The sequence below is a fragment of the Molossus molossus genome, unplaced genomic scaffold (assembly GCF_014108415.1).
Source record: "Molossus molossus isolate mMolMol1 unplaced genomic scaffold, mMolMol1.p scaffold_m16_p_13, whole genome shotgun sequence".
Classification (NCBI taxonomy): Eukaryota; Metazoa; Chordata; class Mammalia; order Chiroptera; family Molossidae; genus Molossus; species Molossus molossus.
The window spans coordinates 46799834-46820393 of NW_023425348.1; the positions used below are offsets into that span (position 1 = coordinate 46799834).

Genomic DNA, 20560 nt, shown 5'->3' on the forward strand with positions numbered 1-20560 from the left:
TCCTGAATCCTATTCTGAGGCCTTTTCTGCTTACTCCACTGTAGTTAGCATGGACACTGTCTTGGAACCTACCCTCTGGTGACAGCAACTGGGCTATTCTATTGCTTAACAAACCCCTGAGGGCATGCACTTGGACCTGGTATCTGAAAGCCTTTAGCAGTCTGACCCAGCTAGGGATTTGCTACTTTCTCTACCCAGCTTGTCTGTCAGCCCCGTTACCTTTTCATCCAAAGACCTTACTGTCAGCCACATCCTGAATGTAGTCATATGTATGTAAACACACACATAAAATCAGAATGTACCTCACTTTCACTCACCTGTCACTGATGCCTGAGACTCCACCATTAGGGATTCATTCCTTTGGGCCCATGGAGTGTTGCCTGTTAAAATGGAAATACAGCCCTGGCCATTTTGGCTCAGCGGTTGGAGCGTCGACCTGTGGACCAGAGAGTCCCGGGTTCGGTTTCTGCTAGGGGCACGTACCAAAAAAAAAAAGTGGAAATACACCTTGAGAGGGATGAACACAATGTTATCAGTCGTTTACAATGTGGTATGAATTGTCTTATCCGATCCTTTCCGATTTGTTGGCTCAAGTAAAGCTGGGAACTTTTCAAGAGGCTGGGCAGAGTCATGAGAACACTACACAGCATCTGGTCAGAACAGCTGAAAATATGGAAGGGTTTTGTATGTGACACAAACAAGACAAATGGACTGACAAGGACAAGTATATGACCCAGTCAACCATCCCTTTCTCGCTCAATCCACTTTCATCAACTTTGCATTTACTATTTCACCTGCTTTCCAGAGTGGTTTGAGGTAGTTTACAATAACACACTCAAAACAGGATGATTTGTAGATAAGAACTGTCCAACAGAAATATAATGAATGTCACAAATGCAAGCCACATAAATAACTTTTTACATGTGTAATTTAAAATTTTCTAGTAGCCATAAAAAGAAAAGTCAAGCCCTGGCCAGTTTGTCTCAGCGGTTGGAGTGTTGGCCTGTGGACCAGAGAGTCCCGGATTTGGTTCCCACTATGGGCATGCACTAAAAAAAAAAAAAAAAAAGAAAGAAAGAAAAAGAAAAGTCAAAATAAACAGGGAAAGTTAAATGTAATCATATATTGAATTTAACCCAATATATGCAAAACATCATTCAACATATAATCAATATTAAAAACTTAAATATTTTAGCCCTGGCCGGTTTGGTGCAGCGGTTGGAGCGTCGGCCTGTGGTACTGAGAGACCCGGGTTCGGTTCCCGCTAAGGGCACGTACCTCGGTTGCAGTTTGTCCCCGGCCCTGGTTGGTCGTGCGGGTGGCAGCCACTCAATGTGTCCCTTCACATCGATGTTTCTCTCTCTCTTCCTCTCTCTCCCTCCCGCTCTATCTGAACAAAAAATGGAAAAATGTCCTCGGGTGAGGATAAAAAAAAAAAAAACTTAAATATTTTATACTTGTAGCACATCCCAGTTTGGACAAACTACCTGTCATGTGCTCAACAGCCACATGTGACTAGAGGATACCATACTGGACAGTGTGGATGTAGAAAACACAAACACTGAAGAAAAACATTAGAAACCAGATTAAAGGAAGAGAGAGATGTACCCAAGAATTAAGAAACTAGGCCTATATTTAGCTCTGAAATTCCTGGCAAACAAAGCCAACAGGGAAACTTTAGGATATGTGGTTCTCATCATTTGATTCAAAGAAACAAATAGTTTGTATGCAGAAACAATTAAATTCACAAATGTTAAAATGGAATTTCTTTTAAAAACTATGGAATTGATAGTTTATAATTCAGTTTAAGCTTAATGTATACAGTTCAAGTTGCATCCACTCTGATACTGGGCTCAGCCATGTGACTTGCTTAGGCCAAAGAAATGTTGGTAAACATGAATCAGACAGAAGCTTGAAGAGAGGGCTTGCCCTCTTGCTGTTTGCCAGTACCAAGAGAACATGGCTAGCCTGATGGAGAGATATAAGAAACATGCAGGTGAGAGATACATGAAAGAGAATCAGTGATCCCATCTGAGGTCATCCTAGGCCAGGTTATAGCCAGCCCACCTCAGAGAGTAAAGATCAGGAGAGTCACCTAACCCACCGGTGACTGCAGACACATAAATGAGCCCAAGACCAGACGACACATATGGCTGTCTGAGAGACTTGGAGGCAATAAAAAAATGCTTATTGCCAGCACTATTTACAATAGCTAAGATCTGGAAACAGCCCAAGTGTCCATCAGTAGACGAATGGATAAAAAAGCTGTGGTACATATACACAATGGAGTACTATGCAGCAGTAAGAAAGAAAGATCTCTTATCCTTTGAGACGACATGGAGGGACCTGGAAAATATTATCCTAAGTGAAAGAAGCCAAGCAGAAAAAGACAAATACCACATGATCTCACTTATATACGGAATATAATGAACATAACAGTCTGAGGAATACAGTAGACCCAGAAACATGGAAGTAGGGCACAGACTGACATCCCTCAGAAGAGGGGGTAGAGGGGTGGAGGGGGTGGGGGGTGGGAAGAGATAAACCACAGAACTTATATGCATGTATGCATGACCAATGGACATGGACAACTAAGCCGGGGACGGGGCGGAGGTGGGGTGGGGTGGGGGGTGCCAATGGGGTAAAAAAGGTAAAATATCTGTAACAAAAAAATAAATTAAAAATTTATTTAAAAAAAAAATGCTTATTGCTTTAAGCCACTATGCTTTCAGATGGTTTGTTATATGGTAATAGTTAACTGATAGATGCTCCTACTGTACTTGGAACAAAATTTTATTATAGTCTGTGTCCTCAACTGTAAAACAGACAAACCCTATCTTGAGAGCTATTGTATGTTCTACAGCAGGTGCTCAATAAAGTGAAGTAGTTGTACTCTCTATACTCATTTCTTTAAAAAAACTTTTTTAGCCAGCCAGTGTGGCTCAGTGGATTGAGTATCATCCCATGGACTGAGAGGTCCCAGTTCTATTCCCAATTGGGGCACATGCTTGGATTGCGGGCTTGATCTCTGGTAAGGGGGTGTGCAGGAGGCTGCAGAAGGTCATCTATCGCTCTCTCTCTCTCACATCAATGTTTGTGTCTCTCCCTCCCTCTCTTTCTCAAAAAGTCAATAAAAACATACTAAAATTTTTTTTAATTTACTGATTTGAAAATTTTTTATTTTCTTTAAAGGATGATTTTATTTATGTTTTATTTAATCCTCACCCGAGGATACTTTTTCCATTTATCTTTAGATAGAGTGGGAGGGGCAGGGGGGTGGGGGAGAGAGAGAGAAACATCGACGTGAGAGAGACATCAATTGGTTGCCTCCCACATGACCCTGACTAGGGCCAGGGATGAACTGCAACAAACTGCAACTGAGGTACGTGCTCTTGGCGAGAATCAAACCCGAGACTCTTTGGTCTGTGGGCTGACACTCTAACCACTGAGCCAAACTGGCCAGGGAAATTTTTTTAGAAAGAAAAGGAGAAACATTAATTTGTTGTTCCACTTATTTATGCATTCATTGGTTGATTCTCATATGTACACTGACTGGGGATCGAACCCTCAACCTTGGCACACTGGAATGATGCTCTAATCAACTGAGCTACCTGTCCAGGTATATAACTATTTCTTTATAACCTACTTCCTATTCCCTTCTCGTAAGCTTGAGGACAGGGATAGAAGTCAGATTTCTTTTTCTCTTCCCACTATTACCCTGCACTGAGCCTGGCAAAGAATGGGTATTCACTAAAGGCTTGATGGACAAATGGATAAATGGAAAAATGAAAGAAGAAATGAAAATAAATGAATGGTATCTTCAAGATGTCACAGAGAGAGACTGAGTGCTGCCTCATGACCAGGAGCTAGTCAGATTCCAGCACCTTCCTCATTTGTTCAGGCTAACTGACTTGTCAGGGTTAGGGGCATACCTGCCTTGTTTTGGAATTTTTCTTTTCCAAATTTTAAGTATCTTTTACTGCTTTTCTTTTTTTAATTTTAAGAAGTTAACATGATTGCTGAATAAAGTCAAACAACATACAGAAGAAGTACATCAAGTAGCCAGGCCGGTGTGGCTCAGTGGATTGAGCATTGTCCTATGGACTGAGAGGTCCCAGTTCAATTTCCGGTCAGGGCGCATGCCTGGGTTCTGGGCTCCATCCCCAGTAGGGGTTGTGCAGGAGGCAGCCAATTGATGTGTCTCTCACACTGATGTTTCTAGCTCTCTTTCTCCCTCTAACAAAATAAAGAAAAGAAAAAGGAAGTAGATCAAGTAGAAACTAAAAGCCTGAATCTCCATCTTACTCCCTAAGAACAATCATGATTAACAGTTTGAAAATATAATCGCCTAAAAGACATATATAACAAAATTATGTACATTTTATTTTTATTTTTTTTCTACCTTCACCCAAGGACATTTTTTTTGCATTTATCTTCAGCTAGAGTGGGAGGGAGAGAGGGAGGAAGAGAGAGAGAGAAACATCGATGTGAGAGAGACACATCAACTGGTCGCTACCCATATGCCCCCAACCAGGCCAGGGACAAACTGCAACCAAGGTATGTACCCTTAGTGAGAACCGAACCTGGGACTCTCTGGTCTGTGGGCCAACACTCTTAACAGCTGAGTCAAACCGGCCAGGGCAAATTATGTATATTTAAAAATAAATACATACTGTCCATTTTTTTGTAACGTATTTTTTATTTTCAAATTGTTGAACTCTTACCCTTTTAATAGCTGCAGAGTATTCCATAGAATTTGTGTGTACCCTACTTTGATTTTATTTACTTAATTTAACTTTATTTAACCAATCCGAAGTTGATGGAAATTTGTTTTCAGTTTTTGGAAATTACTAACAATTGCAATTTGATTTGTTGATAGCCTATTACTTCCTTCTCTCAGTTAAGTAGCAACATGGTGGTACAGGAAGCTTTGAGGAATAATCGGGGAGGTCTGAAAGGAGATTCAATGGCCTGACCTAGAGAGGGTTTCTGTTTATGGGCTACATGTGGACAAAAATATCAAAGAATTTTATGCAAAGTCTGCCAAACAATCTGTGTTCTAGGAAGTTATATTTCCAGATGCCAAAGGGAGACCCAAGATTGAACCTAGCTCCTGTCCACCTCTCTACTCCCATCTCTTACCCTCACTCCAATTCTGCAGTCCAGCCAAATGCAGTTACTCAAAGTTCCCTCACCTGCCTCTGGGCCTCTGCACATCCAGCTTTCTGTTTGGAATACAGTTTCTTTCTCCTTTTGCCTAATTCTTTTTTATCCTCACCTGGGGATATTTTTCTATTTATCTTCAGATAGAGTGGGAGGGAGGGAGAGAGAAAAAAATAGAGATAGAGAAGGAGAAAGAGAGAGACATCGACTGGTTGCCTTCCGCATGACCCCAACCAGGGCTGGGGATGAAACACAACCAAGGTACGTGCCCTTGACCGGAATCGAACCCGAGACTCACTGGTCCCCGAGCCGATGCTCGAACCGCTGAGCCAAACTGGCTAGGGCATGCGTGAAGTAATTCTTACTTCACAACTCAGCTCAGGCTTTATCTTTTCTGGGGAGCCTAATCTTATGCCCAAATCTTGGATATGGAACTTCTCTTCTGGGCTCCCAAATACCCTATACTTACTGCCATGGAAGCATTCATACCACCAGGATGATCTGCTTACTATTCATATGTCCATAAACTCCACCAACGCAGGAACCATGTTTTTCTCATGTGCGCCTAGGTGGTGGCAAGTAGTAGGTGCTTAACAGATACATAAAAATTTGCTACAATTGCCTGGCCAGTGTAGCTCAGTGGTTGAGCATCAAACCATGCACCAAGAGGTCACCAGTTCAATTCCAGGTCAGGGCACATGCCCAGGTTGTGGGCCAAATCTCCAGTAGGGGGCATGTAGGAGGCAGCCAATCAATGTTCTCTCTCATCGATGTTTCTTTCTCTCTTCCTCTCCCTTCTTCTATCTCTAAAATCAATACAGAAAAAATATTTAGCCCTGGCCGGTTTGGCTCAGCGGTTAGAGAGTTGGCCTGCGGTCCAGAGAGACCCAGGTTCAGTTCCCACTAAGGGCATGTACCTCAGTTGCAGTTTGTCCCCATCCCTGGTTGGGTCGTGCAGGTGGCAACCACTCGATGTGTCCCTTTCAAGTCGATGTTTCTTTCTCTCTCTCTCTCCCTCGCACTCTATCTGAACAAAAAATGAAAAAAAAAGTCCTTGGGTGAGGATAAAAAAAAATTTTTTTTTTTTTAAGAAAAAAAGGAGGGATATATATGGTTAGACTGGAAGGCTGGAGAGGTGGGCAGGAGCCAGGCTGAGATGTTGCTAGAGCAATAAGAAGCCACAAGGTAACTTTTTAAATGAGGGTGGAACGGGAAGGTGAATAATATCAAATTTCCATTTTTAAAGGATTACTCTGGTTGCAGTATGCAAAATTACTGGGAGGGCAGGCAGGAAAGATGTGATGGTAGTTGGGCTATAGAAGTAAAGCTGACAGGACTTTACAATGAGTGGAAAATGTAAGAGGTATTAAGGATAAATCTTTTTTTTTTTTTTGCTTCTGTAATAGTGGAGAGAGGAGAGAACACTGGAAGAAATTCAGGCTTGGAGTACATAGAGATTACGAGTTCAGCTGCAGATGTGTTTAGTTTGGGTTGTCTTTGACATATCCTGAAGGAGACATTAAAGAGGCAATTGGCTATATAGATAGACCTGAAGCTTAGAGATGAGAGCTGGGCTGGAGATATACACTTGGGTACACCACCATACAGGTGGTAAGTGATGTGGATTCCCAACAATATAGAGTGAGGTGGGAAGTGGGCCTCAACCCAAGCCCAGGGGGACTTTAAGATTAAATGGACCAATCAGGGCCAGCTAGAAGCCTGCCAGAGAAACCAACTAATCATGGCACTTTCAGATGTGGGTGCTGTGTAGCCAGACTATTTCCTGTTTCCGTTTTATTTTCATTGTCTTCAGTCTCTCTAGTTCCCTTCCCCATTTAAACTTTCAAGGATCTGAAACTCATTCAGGCTAAAGTGTAAATAATCCAATGTGGCCACACAGGATTCTTTTCCTTGGGGCAGGTCCTCCTCCTTGGAACAAGCCCTTAAACTAGAGAGGCTGCAGGCTCAAGTTAGAGATTTGGCTGGATGTTGGTGAACTGGAATCTAGTCCTAGCTGTCACTGACTTGGTATGTGGCCTTGGGCAAGTCACTGACCTCTTTGGGTTTCAGCTTTCCAATCTGTGAAATGGGGATAAATATCCTTGATTCACGAAGCTCAAATGAGACAATGAATATGAAAGGGCTGGTAAGTTACTAAATGCAATACACTAGATCTGTCATGAAGACGGTAAAGGAATGAAGCTCTAGCTAAAACTTTGAGAAGCAGACGATGGAGGAGGTGCAGGGAGAAGCGGCAATTTGGGGACAGGACCCCTAAGTGTGTGAACAGATCCTGCTGAGACTCTGAGATGGAGGCTCTACCTGGGGTCTTCCTGCTTGAAAGGAAAGGGGCAGTGCAATCCCCATAAAGTTTCTTACATGTCCAGTATTAAGGCCTGTGATTTTCTCTGATGTCACTCCCATGTCTTTAAGACCCTGGGTTTCAGTTCATCAGGAAAACCAACCCTATGTCAGCGCATTTCATATCTCCCAGGGTGCCAGGGATTTGAGGCATTTGTATTAGGGAGCCCCATGTCTGTGATGGGGATGTTCTTGAGCACCCCGTAACCTGAGGGGTATGTATCTCAGCGCCTTTCCCTCCCCTCCCCGCCCCACATGGGTGTTGTGTCTTGTTCACTGTGATAAGAGGGTAAAGGTTTTTTTGCGGGGAGGAGGGTCTCAGGTCCCCGAGAAAGGAAGTACCTCTCCCCTCTCCACAGAGTTCTTGTTCCCCCTAGAACGGGTTTTCTATTTACCCACCCGACTCACCCGCAGCTGCTGCCCGGCCAGCCTCGGTGTCCCACTCACTACCTCGGGGTTCCCCAGCGCAACTAACTCCATGGTAACTACCTTCGCCACTGCACTTTGGCCAAGCTCCGTAAACCCTACCGCAATGCCTGCCGGGAGCTATAGTTTTTCAGGGGCGGGGCTCCAAGGCCGCGGATGTGCTGGGATTTGTAGTCTTCGCCCTCGATTCGGGGTAGGGGGCCGGTAGTAGTGACACCCCTTCTTTTTTCCCAGTGGCCCTCACACTTCCTTTTCCCGGGCCCTCAAGCGTGCCCTTGCGTGCACACCAGCTCACGGGAGCCTATCAGGGCGCGGTGCGAGGGGGCGGGGCCATAATTTAAACTGTGCGCTCACCGCGCTGGCGCGAGCCCGCGTCGAACGCGATCCGGAGGAAGCGGGAGGCGAACGGGAGCGCGCGGCCAGGTAACCGGCGCGGGCCCGCGGCTAGCGTTCAGCCTAGGGGCGCACAGGAATGCCCGGGCCTAGAGTGGGTGCTGGTCAGGCGGGTGCGAGCGGAAGGCCTCCTTCGTAACGGAGTCTGGCTGGGGAGAATCTATCCAGGGTAAGGTTTGTGAGCGGAGAGGTATGTCTGAGGGGGAGGTGCCGGGCGTGCCTAGAGGGTAGTCTGTTTTGGGGGCGTGTCTGTGGAATTCTGTCCGAGGAAGACCGTGAGGGTGAATGGGGGGGAGAGGAGTGCAGGTTTCTGAAAGGCTTGTCACGAGGGGTCCTCTAACGGGAAGCCTCCCTATTGTTAGTAGTAGTAGTAGTAGTAGTGGTGGTAATAGTAGTAGTAGTGGTAAACATTTTCTGAACACCAACTACGTGCCAGACACTGTGCCGTACCCTTTATATGGATCATCTTTTTACTATTCCTAACAACCTTATTATAGTTTATTACAGACGAGGAATCTGCCGTTTAACCCGCCAGGGTTACCTAGCTAGTGTGTAGTAAGCTGTACTGTTTTTGTTTTTTTTGAGAGAGAAACATGATGTGAGAGAAACATCAATCAGCTGCCTCCTGCAGGCCGCCTACTGGGGATCAAGCCTGTAACCTGGGCATGTGCCCTGACCGGAATCAAACCGGGACTTCTCAGTCCGTGGGACAGTGTTCTATTCACTGAGCCACACCACCCCGGCCGCACTGGAGTTTTTGAGGGTTGGGCCTAAATGAGGACCGTAGGGGAGGAAAGAGGCTGTGTGTGGGTGCAGATTGTCTTGGACGAGCCACTTTATTTTAAGCCCCACTTTCCATGTATGTAAACAGCAAATTTACCTGCATTATCTACTTCCTGAGGTTGTTTTGAGGGTCAAATCAGGTAAGGTGTTTCGTGGAAGCATCTTGGAGAGTAGAAGTTTATGACTATAAAGTGACTGTGTGAAGATTGTGGGTGGGAAAGAGCCCTCTGGGCACCCTCTTTTGCTTAATCCTGAGGTAGCACTTTTCATCTGGTATTCTAAGAGTGTCTGATGTTGCTCTTTTGTCCCTGTGTCCTCTTGCCTATGCGGATATAAGACATGGCATGGCCATTAATATGTCCTTTAAAGTGAATGAGCTTTCTTGGGCTGAAAGGAGATAGGAGCCTGGCATTTCCATCTTCACTTAGTGGCTTTTGAATCTCTCTATTAAGCTAGCCTCTTGCCTGGAATGGAACTGCCTCCTGAAAATGTGATAATATTTACTGCTTTAATGCATGCTGTTCTGTCTGGTGTCTGTTGCTTAGTCTTGATTTCCAGAGTTATGGATTGTCAAGTGTGTTACTCTGTGGTGGGCAGAAACTTTTGATGGTAAGGGAATTGGGGCTCTAGCTTGTAGAGATCTGTACTTTGGTGAATATATGGGACCTGGAGGAAATGTTCAGATCACATAAAGTAGCTTTCAGTCAGCAGAGATGAGTGTATGTGTTCTCTCCCTTTCTGTTCCAGTGTGGTATTTTCTCTTGTAGAGGAAGAAGCACATTACTTAGGGGACCCAAGTTCAAGCAAATGATGAATCTTAATCTAAAGCCTAAAGCTCTACTTCCCCCAAACTAGAAGATATTGCCCCAAAGCTCACATAAACATTTTTATTTAGAATTTTTCATATATGTATGTAATATGGGAGTGGGAAGAATGCCTAGAAGTAAGACTTGAGTTCTAGAACTGTTAAGATTGGGGCAAAGCCCTGCCTAGATGGCCAAACAGAGCTGATGAGGGAATGTTTTGTCAGCTGTGTCTAATTGATAAAACCCTGTGGTCAGGCCCTGGCCAGTTTGGCTCAGCGGTTGAGCGTCAGCCTGCAGACCAGAGGGTCCTGGGTTCGGTTACCATTAGGGGCACGTACCACCAAAAACAAAAACAAAAAAACAAAAAAAAACAAAACCCTATGGTCAGTAGGTATATTGGAGGTCATTTATTTCAGCCTCTTGCCTAGTGTACACTAAAAATATTAAAAATGAGCACTTCCAAAAATGAGACTACTGAAGGCAGTACACATCGATGTTGGACAATTCTAATTAGTAATAATTATTGTTTCGTGCTGTCGGTGATTCATTTTACATATATATTTATTCTTACCCAAGGACACTTTTGCATTTATCTTCAGATAGAGCAGGAAGGAGAGAGGGAAGAATAGAGAGAGAGAAACATTAATGTGAGAGAGACACATCGAGTGGCTGTCACCCACACAACCCCAACCAGGGCCGGGAACAAACTGCAACTGAGGTACATACTCTTAGCAGTAACCGAACCCAGGACTCTCTGGTCCACAGGCTGACTCTCTAACCACTGAACCAAACTGACCAGGGCTTACTTGTATATATTTACTCTTTGTTTTTCCACCACTCTTTCTTGCAAGTTATTTCTTCCTTTTGTGTCAAATAGATACATCCTTCAGGTATTTTAAAAAAATTTTTTTTCTTCATAGTTTTTAGAGAGAGAAAAAGGGAGAGGGAGAGGGAGAGAGAGAAATATCGATGAGAGAGAACATCAGTTGGCCACCTCCTGCATGCCCCGCACTGGGGATAGGGCTCACAAGCTGGGCATGTGCCCTGACCAGGAATTGAACTGGCGACCTCTTGGTGCATGGATCGGCGCTCAACCACTTAGCCACACCGGTCAGGTGTTTTATTCTTTCTTTTTTTTTTTTTTCAGGTGTTTTCTTTAATGAGGGTCTGTTAGTGGTAAATATTCTTTGTTGGAAAATATCTTTATTTCCTCTTTAGTCTTTTTTTAAAAAATATGTTCTTTATTGATTTTTTTTTTTAGAGAGAAAAAGGAAAGGAGAGAGAGATACAAACATCAGTGTGAGAGAGATACATCCATCAGCTGCCTTCTACATGCCCCCTACTGTGGATTGAGCCCACAACTCAGGCATGAGCCCTGACCGGGAATCGAACCAGGACCTCTCAGTCCATGGGAGTCTGCTCAGTCCACTGAGCCACACTGGTGGGGCTTCTCTTCTGTCTTGATTGATAGTTATGATGGGTACCAGGTTTCGAATGATTTTTCTCTCAGCGTTTTGAAAATTATTTCACTGAAAGTCTGGCTTTTTATTGTTACTCTTGAGAACTATACTAACAATATAACTATTACTTCATTGTAGGTAACTTGCCTTTCTGATTTTTTAAAAATAAGTTTATTTTATTTTTATTTTTAGAAAGAGAGAAAGGGAGAGGGAGAGAGAGACAGAAACATCGATGAGAGAGACACATTGATCAGCTGCCTCCTGCATGCCCCCAACTGGGGATCAAGCCCGCAACCCGGGTATGTGCCCTGACTAGAAATGGAACTGGTGACCTCCTGGTCTATGGGTCAACCATTGATCCACACCAGCTGGGCCTTTCTGATTGTTTTTAAGATATTTTTTGTCGTTTGTATTCTGTAGTTTCATTACAGGGTGTGGATTTAATTTTATCATATTGGAAGCTTGTAGTTATTCTTCAGTCTGAGATTTCATATCTTTAATCAATTTTGTAAAAACTCCAAGTCATTATTCCTTTAAATAGTGTCTCTCCCAGATGTCGTATTTAACTTAACATTGGAGCATCTTGACTCTATCCTCCACATCTCATTCTTTCTTTCATTCATTCATTCATTCATTCATTCATTTATTTATATTCTTACCCTAGGACATCTTTTTTTTAAAATTAATTAATTAATTTTTATCCTTACCCTAGGACATCTTTTTTTTTTTTTTCCATTTATCTTTAGGCAGAGCAGGAGGGAGAGAGGGAGAAGAGAGAGAGAAACATCTATGTGAGACACACCAACTGGTTGCCACCCACATGACCCCAACGAGGGCCGGGGGCAAACTGCAACTGAGGTACGTGCCCTTAGCGGGAACTGAACCCGAGACTCTCTGATCTGCAGGCCGATGCTCTAACCACTGAGCCCAACCGGCCAGGGCTCTTATTCTTTCTTTCTTTTTTTTTTTTTTTTCTTTATTGATTTTTTGTTGTTGTTGTTCAGGTAGAGTGGGAGGGAGAAAGAGGAACAGAGAGAGAGAGAGAAACATCGATGTGAAAGGAACACATCGAGTGGCTGCCACCCGCACAACCGACCAGGGCCGGGGACAAACTGCAACCGAGGTACGCGCCCTTAGCGGGAACCGAACCCGGGTCTCTCAGGACCACAGGCCAACGCTCTAACCGCTGAACCAAACCGGCCAGGGCTCTTATTCTTTCTTTAATAATTTTCTTTTTTTTTTGTACAGACAGAGCGGGAGGGAGAGAGAAGAAGGGAGAGAGAGAGAGAGAAACATCGACGTGAAGGGACACGTCGAGTGGCTGCCACCCGCACGACCAACCAGGGCCGGGGACAAACCGCAACCGAAGTACGTGCCCTTAGCGGGAACCGAACCCGGGTCTCTCCGGACCGCAGGCCGACGCTCTAACCGCTGAGCCAAACTGGCCAGGGCTCTTTAATAATTTTCATCTCTGTATTTCTGTCACCTTCTGGGTAGTTTTCTTTATATTTACATGCTAATTTGCTCTTCAGCTAGATTTAATTTGCTTTTTTAATTCTTGTTTTTATTTTTAGACATTTTTGGTTCATTTTCAAATCTGTTTTTCATGGTATCTTTGTTTTTAATGCAGCTTATGTTATCATTTTAAATAAATTTAATTTATAGTCTCTGTCATATTGTTCAATTATCTGAAGTTTTTAGGGTTGTAAACCTGTCATTTGTTGTAACTGACTCTTGTTCATGATGAATTATTTTCTCAAGTATTTTGTATTTGTGGTGAGCTCATATTCAGAGGTGCATCATTTATGATAATCTTATGTAGCTTGCATTGAGGTCAGTTCTCCCAAGAGCAGTTTTTAAAAAAATCAAGTTTGCTTAGGTGCAATTTATGTACAGTTAATTTTATTTAAAGGGAAAAAAAGTTTTAACAGATGTGTACACCTATAAGAAGCTTTTACAATCAAGATACCGAGCAAAAGGAACAAACCTTGGATTACACTGCCTTCAGTACTTAAGATTGCTTGATAAACTGCAGAGATTGAAAAATAAAACAACAAACAAAATCCAACCTTAAGCCTTATCACGAGCAATGGGGAATTTATGAAGTTACAAAAATTCTTTAAAGAATTGTACTATCACTAATTGTATTAAAAGATCTAGCCATATCAGTTAGGCCAGAAAAAGAAATAAAAGGCATCTAAAGTGGAAAGGAAGAAGTAAAATTATCTTTGTTCACAGATTATATTATCTTATATATAGAAACTCTGAAGATTCCACACAAAAAAACTGCTAGAACTAATAAGTAAATTCAGCAAATTAGCAGGATACAATGTCAATACACAAAAATCAATTGCATTTCTGTACACTAACAGTGAAGAATCTGAAAATTAAATTATATGAACAATTCCACTTCCAATAGCATCAAAAAGAATAAAATACTTAGAAATTAACCAAAAAGGTGAAAGGTTTATACAATGAAAATTCCAAAACATTGCTGAAAGAAATTAAAGAAGACATAAATAATAAGTGGAAATACATCAGTACTACCCAAAGCTATCTATAGACTCAAACCAATTCCTATCAAAAATGTTGGCAATTTTTTTTTTCAGAAGTAGTAAAATCCATACTAAAATTTATATTAAATCTCAGGATACCCCAAGTAACTAACACATTGAAAGAGGAGAAAGCTGGAGGGCTCACAGTTCCTAATTTCAAAACTTAACTACAAAATAGCAGTAATCAAAACTGTGTGGCACTCGTATAAAAACAGACATATTGACCAATGGAAGAGACTAGAGCCCAGAAATAAACCCTCTAAAATATGGTCAATAAATTTTTTTTTTTACGGGCTTTCTGGTAAAAACCATAAGACCTACTAGACAAATTTAAAAAGAGCTGTAAGCACTGGTCAAATTATTTTTGACTAGGGCATCAAGACCTTCAATGGGGGAAAGGACAGTCTTTTTAACAAATGGTGCTGGGAAAACTGGATATTCACATGGAAAAGAAGAAAGTTGGATCCTGACCTAACACCAAGTACAAAAGTTAACTGAATTGGATCAAAGACCTAACTATAAGACTTAAAACTATAAAACTCTTAGAAGAAAACATATGACAAAAACTTCATAACATTGGATTTGGTAATGATTTCTTGGATATAACATCAAAGTCAGAGTCAGCAAAAGAAATAATAGATACACTGGACTTTATGAAAATTTTAAAAATTATGCGTCGTGCTCGCTTCGGCAGCACATATAGTAAAATTGGAATGATACAGAGAAGATTAGCATGGGCCCCTGCATGAGGATGGCACGCAAATTTGTGAAGCGTTCCATATTTTTAAAAATTCTAGAAGAAAATGTAGACAACAAAATTTCAGACATCATACACAGCAGAATTTTCACTGATACATCACCTAAGACAACAGAAACAAAGGAAAAAATGAACACATGGGACTACATCAAACTCAAAAGCTTCTGCATAGCAAAAGAAACAACCATCAAAATGGAAAGGGAACTCACTGTATGGGAGAGCATCATTGCCAATGATACATCAGATAAGGGGTTAATTTCCAAAATATATAGAGTCCTCATACAACCAAACAAAAGGAAGACAAAGAACCCAATTAATAAATGGGCAGAGGAGCTAAATAGACATCTCTCCAAACAGGACATGCAAATGGCCAAGAGACATATGAAGAAATGCTCAACATTACTAATCATTAGAGAGATGCAAATTAAAATAACAGTGAAGTATCACCTCACACCTGTCAGAATGGCCGCCATCAACAAATCATCAAACCACAAGTGTTGGCGAGGGTGTAGAGGAAAGGGGACTCTAGTACACTACTGGGGGAAATGTAGACTGGTGCAGCCACTATGGAAAACGATATGGTGTTTCCTCAAAAAATTAAAAATTGAATTGCCATTTGACCCAGTGATTCCACTTCTAGGAATACACCCTAAGAAACCTGAAACACCAATCAGAAAGAATATATGTACCCCCATGTTCATAGCAGCACTATTTACAATAGCTAAGATCTGGAAACAGCCCAAGTGTCCATCATTAGACAAATTGATAAAAAAGCAGTGGTACATCTACACAATGGAGTACTATGCAGCTATAAGAAAGAAAGATCTTTGCCCTGGCCGGTTTGGCTCAGCGGTTAGAGCGTCGGCCTGCGGTCCTGAGAGACCTGGGTTCGGTTCCCGCTAAGGGCGCGTACCTCGGTTGCAGTTTGTCCCCGGCCCTGGTCGGTTGTGCGGGTGGCAGCCACTCGATGTGTTCCTTTCACGTCGATGTTTCTCTCTCTCTCTGTTCCTCTCTCTCCCTCCCACTCTACCTGAACAAAAAATGGAAAAATGTCCTCGGGTGAGGAAAAAAAAAAAAAAAATTAAAAAAAAAAGAAAGATCTTTTATCCTTTGAGATGACATGGAGGGACCTGGAAAGTATTATCCTAAGCAAAACAAAACAAGCAGAGAAAGACAAATATCACATGATCTCACTTATTTGTGGAATATAATGAACAAGGTGGACTGATGAATGAAATAGACCCAGAGACATAGAAAGGAGTGTGGTTCAGACTGACAACCCTCAGAAGAGGGGGTTGGGGGGGGAGGGAAGAGATAAATCACAGAACTTATATGCATGTACGCATAACTCATAGACACGGACAACGAAGCCGGGGACAGGGTGTGAGGGATGGGGAGGAGGGTGTCAATGGGGAAAAAAAGGAGAAACATCTGTAACAAAAATAAATTTAAAAAAAGAAAATTGTGCGTCAAAAGACACTATCAACAGGGTAAAAAAGGAGAAAATATTTGCAAATCATATATCTGACAACGGATTAATATCCAGAATATATAGAGAAGTTCTAAAACTAAATAAAAAGCCAAACAACCCATTATGGTTACTAGGATCTGGAGAAATTGGAACGTTTGTGCACTGTTGGTGGGCATGTAAAATAGAATAGCCACAGTGGACAACAGTACAGTGGTTCCTCAAAAAATTAAAACTAGAACCATGTGATCCTACAATTCCACTTCTTGGTATATACCCCTCCCAAAACGGAAAGCAGAGTCTTAAAGAGATATTTGTATACCTGTGTTCATAACATTATTTACAGTGGCTAAAACATGGAAGCAACCTGCACCCATCAGCTGATTAATAGATAAGCAAAATGTGATATAAATGTTAATCTAGCCCTAAGGAAAGAAGTTCTCATATATACTACAACATGGATGAAATCTGCCTAGCCAATGTGGCTTAGTGGATTGAGTGTTGTCCCATGGATTGAGAGGTCTCAGTTCAATTCCCGTCAGGGCACATGCCTGGGTTGCGGGCTCGATCCCCAGTAGGGAACATGCAGGAGGCAGTCGATCAATGTTTCTCACTCACATCAATGTTTCTATCTCTCCCTTCCTCTCTCTCTCTAAAAAAATCAATAAAAACATATTTTTAAAAAATGGTAATGTTCAGAAAAAAACATGGATGAAATTTGAAGATATTATGCTAAGTGAAAGAAGCAAGTCGTAGAAGTACAGATAACGAATAACTTCATTTTATATGAGGTACCTAAAGTAGTAAAAAATTATAGAAACAGAAAATAGAATGGTATTTTCCAGGGACTGGGGAGGGTTGGGAATAAGGAATTATTGTTTAATGGGCATACAGTTTTAGTTTTACAGGATGAAAAGATTAATGGAAGTGGGTGGTGGTGATGGTTGCTTAATATTATGGAGGTATTTAATACCACTGAACTGTGCATTTAAAAAATATTAATATGGTTGCCTGGCTGGTGTGGTTCAGTTGGTTGAGCATCATCCTATGCACCAGAAGGTTGCTGGTTTGATTCCTGGTCAGGGCACATGCTTGGGTTTCGGGCTCAATCCCCATTAGGGAGTGTGCAGGAGGCAGCCAATTGATGTTTCTGTCCCTACCTCTCCCTTCCTCTTTTTGAAATCAATAAAAAAGTATTTAAAACATATATATTAATACAGCATATCTGGCTGGGTAGCTCACTTGATTAGAGCGTCTTCCCAATATGCCAATGTTTTGGGTTCCATCCCTGGTTAGGGCACATACAAGAGACAAGCGATGAATGCATAAATAAGTGGAACAACAAATCAATCTCTCTCTCTCTCTCTCTCTCTGTCTCTCTCTTCCTCTCCTTCTCTCCCTTTCTCACCCCTAATCCTTTCCTCCCTTTCTCCCTCCCTTCTACTCTCTCTCAAATCAACTTTAAAAAATATTAATATTGTAAATTGTTATGTGTATTTTACCACAATAAAAGAAATTGAAAGTAAAAAAAAAAAGGACAACAGAGCATTCCTATCACTCCCAAAATTTTCCTCATACCTGTGTACAGTATATCTTTCCCTCACCTAGGCCCCAGTAACCACTGTAGGTTAATTTGCACTTTCTAGAATTTTATATGTCAAATTATATAGCGCGTGTACTTTTTTTTTTTTAATCCTCAAGGACACTTTTTTTTTTTTTTTTGCGTTCATCTTCAGATAGAGCGAGAGGGACAGAGGGAGGAAGAGAGAGAGAGAAACATCAGTGTGAGAGAGACACATCAACTGGCTGCCACCCACAATACCCCAACCGGGGCTGGGGACAAACTACAACTGAGGTACGTGCCCTTGGGGGAACCGAACCTGGGTCTCTCTGTGCCGCGGGCCAATGCTTTAACCACTTAGCCAAACCGGCCAGGGCCAGTGTATATCTGGTTTTTTTGATACAGTGTGTACTATTTTTTTTTTAATATAAAAATGTTTTTACTGGGTTTTTTTTAGAGAGAGAGCAAGGGAGAGAGAAACATTGATGTGAGAGAGAAACATCCATTGGCTGCCTCCTGCATGCCCCCTACGGGGATCAAGCCCACAACCTGGGCATGTGCCCTGACCAGGAATTGAACCGGGACCTCTTAGTTCATGGGAAGATGTCAAATCCACTGAGCCACGCTGAACTGTATCTGTTTTTTTTTTATGTACTAAAAGAAATTATCCATTTAGTTGCATATAACAGTAATTTACCTTCTATTACTAAGTAGTAGTCTGTTATGTGGTTATATCATATATTTTGTTTATTGTCCACTGTTGAACTTTTGGGTTGTTTTCAATTTTTTGCTGTTGTGAATAAAGTTGCTGTGGGCATTCATGCACAAATTTTTGAGTGGATATATATTTTCCTTTCTATTCAGAGTGGAATGGCTGGGTCATATTGCAGGTATATGTCTCACTTTTTAAGAAATTACCAGTTTTTCAAAGTGGTTGCACCATTAAAATTTTTTTAAATTGATTTTAGAGAAAGAGGAAGGGAGAGAGAGAGAGAGAAATATCTATGAGAGAGAACATCAATTAGCTGCCCCTACATGCCCCCCCCACTGGGGATTGGACCACAACCTGGGCATGTGCCCTGACCGGGAATTGAACTGGTGAACTCTTGGTGCATGGGTCCACATTCAACCTCTGAGCTGCACTAGCCAGCCAGTGTTTGTACCATTTTATGTTTCCATAGCAGTATGAGAGTTCTAGTTGCTTCATATTCTTACCAACACACTTGGTATTGTCATTCTTTATCATTTGAGCCATTCTCATGGAGGTGCAGTAGTATCTCATTGTGGTTCTAATTTGCATTTTTCTGATGACGGATGATGTTAAACATCTTTTCATATATTATTGGTCATTTGTATATTTTCTGGAACAACTTTGTGTGTGCTTCTGTTGGGCACTCAAGGCTGTTGCCAACTTGGGACCAAAATATATGTAATTTTTTCTACTTATAAATTTCTAGGGCACAAGCTTAGTATAACTTTTAATTTCAAATCCATCTCATGTTACACACCTACAGTTTTGAATTCCTAGATTTTTTACTCCCACTTTGCTAGGTAATCAATGCAAGATTTCTTATTTCCCTGTGGATAGGTTTTTTTCCCCCTAGTCTATCTTTTTACTGTAGATATCAGCCTTTATACAGGGATCTCTGTTGCTTTTTGAGGACTCAAGACCTGTCTCCTGGACTATGAGCACTTAGAAAAATTTTTTTTCTTTATTGATTTTACAAAGAGAGGGAGAGAGAGATAGAAACATCGATGAATGAGAACATTGACTGGCCGCCTCCTGCATGCCTCCCCACCAGGGATCAGGCCCACAACCCAGGCATGTGTCCTGACCGGGAATCGAACCGGCGACCTCTTCGTGCATGGGTTGACACTCAACCACTGAGCCACACTGGCTGAACTGGACTATGAGCACTTAATATACCTTACACTGCTAGGATAGCTATGCCATCAGGCCACTAATCCAATTTTGAGCTTCTTTGTTTCTGGTTCCTGGAACTACCTTTACTTTCTTGTGAGCTCATTTTATCTATATCTCAGTTAGGATCCAATAAGAAAATAGAAACCACATGTAGCTATTTTAATAGTGTGAACTCAGTACAGGGAAATAGTTTATACTCTTGTAGGAGGGCTGAAAAAGCCAAAATGAAATCTTAAAGTAACTTTGATATAGTAACTGCATTAAGCAGCTACCTCATCCAGGACTGTAAAACACAGGGAGGAAGGTTGGGGTTATCAGAACCTAGAAGTCTGCAGGGATCTGGTGTTAACTGCCTTGAGTCTCTGAGGAGAGGGTGTTGCCTGGTGCTGCTGGTTTCTCAGGAGCTTACAGGAAGGGCCTGGAGGAGCTAGGTTTGGTTGAGCCCTGCCAGGCTGGTACCGATGCCTCTGAAGGAGCACAATGAAGCTGGTTCTAGGAGTTTAGAAAGAAGCCAGGAAGAACCAACAGCTGTTATCAAGAAACAGCAAGCCACAGGAAGAAGTACTTTGTAGCCTCTCCTGCTTTCCATTTTCCTTTTAGCACCCCCCCCCCCCCCCACACACACACATACACCATTGACAGAACTTAACTAGGAGCCACCTGGCAAAGGTGGAGTTGGTGGAATCCAAGCCCTAGTATCACATAGCAGAACATAACAGAATAGGTGTTGAGCTGAGAGAGAATAACTTAACTGACATGGTCTAAAAGGATGTTTTCTAAGCATTTGCAGGCATATTTCGTAGGAAGATTTTTGGGTTATCTGGTTCCTTATGTCAACAGTCAGTAACAGCAATAGCTAACTTTTTTTTCCCAGCGTATGCTATGAGTCAGGCACTGTACTAA

General features: G+C 42.0%; 2 protein-coding genes and 2 non-coding genes across 6 annotated transcripts in view; 2 read left to right on the forward strand and 2 right to left on the reverse strand.

Annotated features, from left to right (window-relative positions):
* Positions 1-8041, reverse strand: part of LOC118627609 (transmembrane O-methyltransferase homolog) — a 30269-nt gene extending 22228 nt beyond the window's left edge. For both annotated transcript variants that reach the window (XM_036257934.1, XM_036257935.1), the window contains exons 1-2: positions 7933-8041; positions 318-469 (exon numbers count right to left, since the gene is read on the reverse strand). The gene's annotated coding sequence lies outside the window, so the exon portion shown is untranslated. The remainder of the gene's footprint in view (positions 1-317; positions 470-7932) is intronic.
* Positions 8042-8339: 298 nt separating this feature from the next.
* Positions 8340-20560, forward strand: part of NUMA1 (nuclear mitotic apparatus protein 1) — an 85864-nt gene continuing 73643 nt past the window's right edge. The window contains exon 1 of one of the 2 annotated variants that reach the window (XM_036258079.1): positions 8340-8373. The gene's annotated coding sequence lies outside the window, so the exon portion shown is untranslated. The other variant, XM_036258080.1, reaches the window with a different exon arrangement.
* LOC118629134 lies at positions 14237-14299 on the reverse strand. Its single transcript, XR_004959380.1, has one exon. It is a non-coding gene; the product is annotated as a U7 small nuclear RNA (small nuclear RNA).
* Positions 14626-14733, forward strand: LOC118629103. Its single transcript, XR_004959353.1, has one exon. It is a non-coding gene; the product is annotated as a U6 spliceosomal RNA (small nuclear RNA).